Raw genomic sequence first — 6,402 nt, forward strand, 5'->3', positions numbered from 1 at the left:
AATGAAACAAAAGGCACTTATACTAACAACTCATTTAAGCAGAATTATAGAAGCTGTACCGAACAAGAAGATAAAAAACCGCAGAACACTTCCCATATGTTGAACATGATTAGATCTGATACAAAGGCATTTCACTTTGAAAGACTACGAACTGATAATCCACGCAAATATTTCAAATATAATTCTAGCAAATATGACACTTTTTATCAACTGGTTGATCCCAAATAAAATACCTAGTTTAGGAGCTCCTCTCTAGATGTATCACACAACATGACGCTTACGTGCTACTGAAATACAAGAAAAAGTTCTGCTGTTACTAGATGCAACAAACCAAGCCTCATTTACTTTAACTTGTTTAAATTAGGTTATAAAGATTATGGTCTACTGTACCATATATATCAATATATATATATTAATCCTTGATAAATCATTCCTTCTGGAAGAATGCTAATCTTTAAGTTTAGTTCTATATTTCTTCTATTTAAAATTTTATTGCCCAATCTAAGTTTTAAATACTTAAGGACTTAGTACTTCATATATAATTCTTAGTCGATTATAAATATAAGTCGGAATTCCGTTAGTGTTATTGATTTTAACTACATGTTCTTTATTGCATCTCTTTTAATACTAAACTTTTTTTTTATGGTGTTTAGGAAAAAAATTTAAAGATTTTTTAATAAACAACCCTATTTTAGAATTGTTATTCTGTAAAGCTATATATTTGTCTGCTCAAATAACAAAATTTATTTACAAAACACATTCTGTTCTTTACTGAATTTTCCAAAAAATATCTACGAAATGTTTATTGTGTGTATTTTTATCACATAAGTATAAGACTTTAAAATTACACAAATAACCCAAAAATTTATCTGTATCATTTATGGTATATATATTATTTGAAAATAATATTTTCTAATATCTTTCTCAAAAATCTATGTGAAAGCTCCAAGTTCAGATATATCTAATGCATTGACAAATTTAAACAAATCAGTAAAAGTAAGCAAATTATGTCTGATTGATGGTTTGAATGGTTGAACTAATTTAAGACTCAAGTATCAAAATGTATTCCAATGCCCTATTGTATGAGAATAGTTTCGGAAGCACGTTAAACATGCTTTCTGAAAAAAAAGTACTGAACTGAGTATTTGTATCAACAGGTGAAATTAATTTCACTTGCATTCCAACTAAAACCGATGCAACCATCACAGGTGTGCATACCTGAAAAAAAAATTACTAATAAACTCCCGTACACGTTCACTTCGAGAAAATACGTGTAAAAGACTTTTCAAGTTATTTTTCCTATCATCAAAAACAATGTATTATGTGCAGGCAAAAGGTGCAAAAAAGGACAAATTTAATTTACAAAATGTTTCATCTGCTTCTCATGTTGATGGTGCTGACAGAATGTGCAAAGGCATCCTTTCATGCTAGGTAAGCATTGATAGGATGCGGAACATTTGCACTGAAATGCATTGTATCGCAGTGTGTAACTTTAAGTAGATGTGAGTTTTGACAACATATAGAAGCCTGTAAATGTATAAAAACAAAAAGGATATATACGGATAATGTACGGAAATGCAAAGGAGGGGCACGTAGAACTGCAATTTTGTTTTGGAAGTAAATTAAAGTTCATTATTTCAACAGGAAATTGTTGAAAATTAATTAATTATATATTTAATATTATTTAAGTAATATTTATTATACATAAGATAAATAACATCTTTAATAAAGTATAGAAATATACAACTTTGAAAAATATTAATAATATATTTGAAAATTTTTATTTATGTACATAAATATATAGTTATTTTAAGCTCCTATATACAGCTTACTTATACATTAGTTGTATACAAAAGTATCTTGTTAAAAAACTGTACATAGTGGACAGAATATTTCTTCCCGTGTGTATTCCTGCGATGGAACAAAATAGAGTTCTTAGTACTGCTTAGCAACGCAGTAAAGAACTGTGACTATTGTCGATCTTTTATGCTTTTTACAATGGGCCAATAATCCTTTGTCGATCCGTAGGTTTATCAGTATAACCTAATTAGGGTCTAAACCGACCCTAACTGAATAAAAGACATACCGCTCTTCGAATGTAAGCCCAAATGTCGGCTTTTGGACGCATTCTAATATTAAAAGGGGAAAAATAATGTCTCTCTCGTGCAGACCAAAGTCGGATAGTCACAGAAAATGCCATAGACTTCCTCCCCTTCCAAGTAAAGTTGACTTACTGTTTCCAGAGATAGACCCTTTTGTAACTGATGATACCGCAAGCCATGTTAGACACGCAAGCCCTCAAATATCCTAACAGCAATCTCAATTATGTTCTACTAGGGAGGAAACGCACAAACTTGGGGACCACATATATGCAATAGCTTATAAAAATTTTCACATAAATTTGATTTTCAAAAAAATTCTATAACGTTCAAATCCTTAAAAAAAAAAAAAAAGATGAAATGAAATACTATTAGTAAATAATATAAACTCTATATAAAACCTCTATATAAAAGAAAGACAAGACCTCTATGATGACGCCGCAATGTATGTGGTCAAAATAGGTTCTGACACAGATTTAAGCATAAACGTATAAGAAAAACTCTCGAATGAGTAGAAGAGAGAAATCTTAAAACAAAGCCAGTAGGGTTGACATAAGTAATGGATTCATAAGTAGTTTAAATAGAGTCTGACACAAACTCAATAATACAAGTTTCAAAGAATTTCTATATAAAACCATATCACTAGAAGGACGATACCTTAGTCCACAATCTGATATAAATTGACTTTTTGGTACCTAACGCAACCTTAAAAAATAAATTATTGCTATAAAAATTATATTAAATTGATTTTTAATGTCCGTTTTGACGAAAGAGACTTATTCTTAATACAAACTATTGTATTCAATAGAGAGATTTTTATCGAGTTTTGCCAAATACCCATCCTCAGTGTTCTTTGAATTACGGGAACCAATTACCCACCAATGATGATTAATTCAAAATGAAAAAAAATTTTCATTACTCTATAAAAACTTTTCTAAAGGAATTATAAAAATATTAATTATTTAATTGTAGTTTAATATTTTACTTATAAGTAGTGTGCATAATAATTTTAGATGTAATATGTGTATTTTTTATATCACACTTGCTTCATTTATCTCTTATATTTTTTCTTTTAATTTTTTTTATTTATGGCCTAGTTTTATTTATTACATCATTTTAATTAAAACTATTAAATATTCTAAAAACTTTCTATATTATTTTTGCCTCTTTTCATATAACAAACTTGTTGATGACATCGCATGAACTGTCCACTCCAACATAACATTTCAATGCATCTTAATGAAAACTGATTTGGAATGACTCTCGTACATTTACTCCTAAATGAACTCATGACATTTGGTCAATACAATTCCGTTCCACAAAAATGACTACAAAATAAACTACATTGAAAACTATGTAAAACAACAACTACAACGACGACGATGAAACTAAAATTAATTCAACAACAACAATGTAAAAACCATTTCCGTATCCGTGTTAAACCAGGAGTCGAGACTTACAATTGCATTAAAATTGACTATTTCCCAAAGGAAGGATACCAGCCAGATCCACTCGATTCAACGCCTGCGATACCATGTAAGTGCATTTAATTTCACTTTAACATGACACCACATGTGTTTGCTCCATCCATACGCCTGCTCCATCCTTTTATTTTCAAATACTTATCTTTCTCTGCATTGACATTTTCTTAGTGTGGCACAACAATAAAATAAAGGCAATAGCGCACAGGCAGGCAGTGTGATACTCCTATTTCCGGTGGAGGAGTATTAATCCCAAAATTTTTAAGTATATTACATTTCATTTTTGCAGAGAAAGTAATAAGAAAAAGTTAAGAAGTCAGCACAACGACGTGTGAGACAAAAAGCCATAAAGGCAAGGCAGGAAAAAGTGAATTTATGATCGTTAGATGGGAAATAATTTAAAAGTACATACGACATAAAAAATATTAGGAAACACTAAGGATGTATAGATTTGTATTTGCTGAAGCCACATCGAAACTGATGATTAAACCTTAAAGCAAATCACTTATAAACATACAATACTACACATATTTGTATTGTTGTATATTCATATCCTTCTTTATGTACATATATATATATTCATATGTGTATATATCAATAATTTATATTTAAGTGTAAATTTTTATTGTTTATTTCAATTGTGAGGATGTCAAAGTAAAAGAAAAGTATTTCTTTAAAAAGTGTCACATGTGTGAGAAATTAAGTTTCAAATTGCTACAAATTTGATAATCTCCAAATGGAACAAAAAATGAAAAACATTGAAAATGTGGGTGTGTGTTATATATATTCATTGATTTATAAAATACAATAAAAGTTTATAAATGGATAAAAATAATGCTGTGAATAATAAATATTTAATAAAAGCACAATGGCATTGTGAGCATTTGAACCATGTTTAACATAAATTTTCAATTGAATTTATATTGAGCGTAAAAAAATAGAATTAGCAATTACAAATTCATTTAATAATAATTACAATATTAATTTATTTTAAATGAAATGTTTTTGAATATATTTAATAATAAGTTTCGTACTTCAAAAGTGGTATTAATATAATTACACGTTAAAACAGTGTGTAGTTGTGTTCAAATGCAAAAATTTTAATATTTTTGCGTCTCATAAAGTATATTTTCAACGCTTAGATACATAAATTAAAAATATTTAATTTTATATTTGAATACATAATGTATTATAAATACAACGTTTATATAAGGACCAAAAACAATACTGTGTATTAAAATATAAATCCAATTGAAAAATCTCTAACATCCCCTATAACGAATTTGCCATTAACATTGTTTAAACAGTACATCTGCATATACTGGATTCAAACGAAAGAAAATAATTTGATTATTCACTGGGTAAAAGCTTAAATTCTAATACATCCCACCTCAAATAATTACTAAACATAATATGTGTAATTAGTGCAATGCTGACAGGCATGAAGATAACGTCCATAGCGACCTCAAGATAAATACAATCGATCGGTGTAAAAAAAAACAGACTTAGACCTGTTACATGTAACACACTTTTTCCAAAACTGAGGTATTCAAAAACCTCAGCTGTCGCTTAACCCATAAAACCAAATAAACCACATGATTATATTACTAATTTACAAAAATATGATACATACATACACATTGATTTTATTAATTACTTAAATAAAATCTTTAATTAGTCTAGAGTAGGCGCATAACACATATGATATAAGTTGGATGACGAATTTATAAATATCTCATAAACTTTTCACTATAATAAGATTAATAAGTATAGCTATGGATATTTCACATAATTAAATATAATTATTATTTTTTTATAATATATTGCATATTGAAAATGTTATTAGTTTCAAAATTCTGAATTAAACTTTCATAAAACTGTTAAATGTTCAAAATCATCTGCGTATAAATGATTTACTAAATTTTGTTTTAACTTCAACTTTTAGATAAAGTTCTGTCAAATAATCTGACGTTTGGAAAACAGTTAGTCTGTCTGTCAGTTACTTGGAATTAAAGCAAAACAAAAATTAATTTTAAAAATCATGTAAATCCATCTGCCCATCCTGATGCAGTTTATCTAAACCTTCAAAGTAACTGACAAGTTGAAAATATTCCACTGATGTGGCAATTACCACTCATTGCTGTATTTGAAAAATTAATTATATCTGCATTAAACGTTAATTTTATTAATTCCATAGCAAAATTAAAACTATGCTTTTAAAAACTGTATATTTGCGGAAAAATGTATTTAAATAAAATAATATTCAAGATTAATATTAGCTATTTTAGGTTTCACAAAACTTTATAACAAAAATAATTCATACAAAAAGTTTTTAATACGGTTCCATTTTTTGGAAATAATTTGTTTATTTCACAGATAATAAATAAAATTTGTTTTGTTATAAAGTTCTATGGCATATGGAGAATTTTCTACTTTAGAAAATTTAAATAGCATTATATGCTTTCCTTTAAATGTAATGTAGTTGCAGGACATAAGTTACTAAAAGAACAGAGTATAAATAGCATTTAATATTAGTACACAATCTAGATATTTGTTCATAAAATAGTTACTATAACACTTAAGGACTCCGCTTAGAAGACGATCAATTATGCACATATAATATATTTTATTTTCTTAAAAACCAGTACCCGATGCAAAATTTCAAACTCTCAGCGCATGAAAGATCTTTAAGTGTACTTGTTATTTGTATAGATAATTGATTTTTATTTATTTTTGTAATAGGCAGGTAAATATATTATAGACTTTGGGCCTACTGCAGGACTTAAGTTTGAACATACTATTATAACTTTGTTATTTTTTTT

Source organism: Teleopsis dalmanni, chromosome 1 (genome assembly GCF_002237135.1).
Source record: "Teleopsis dalmanni isolate 2A chromosome 1, ASM223713v2, whole genome shotgun sequence".
Lineage (NCBI taxonomy): Eukaryota > Metazoa > Arthropoda > Insecta > Diptera > Diopsidae > Teleopsis > Teleopsis dalmanni.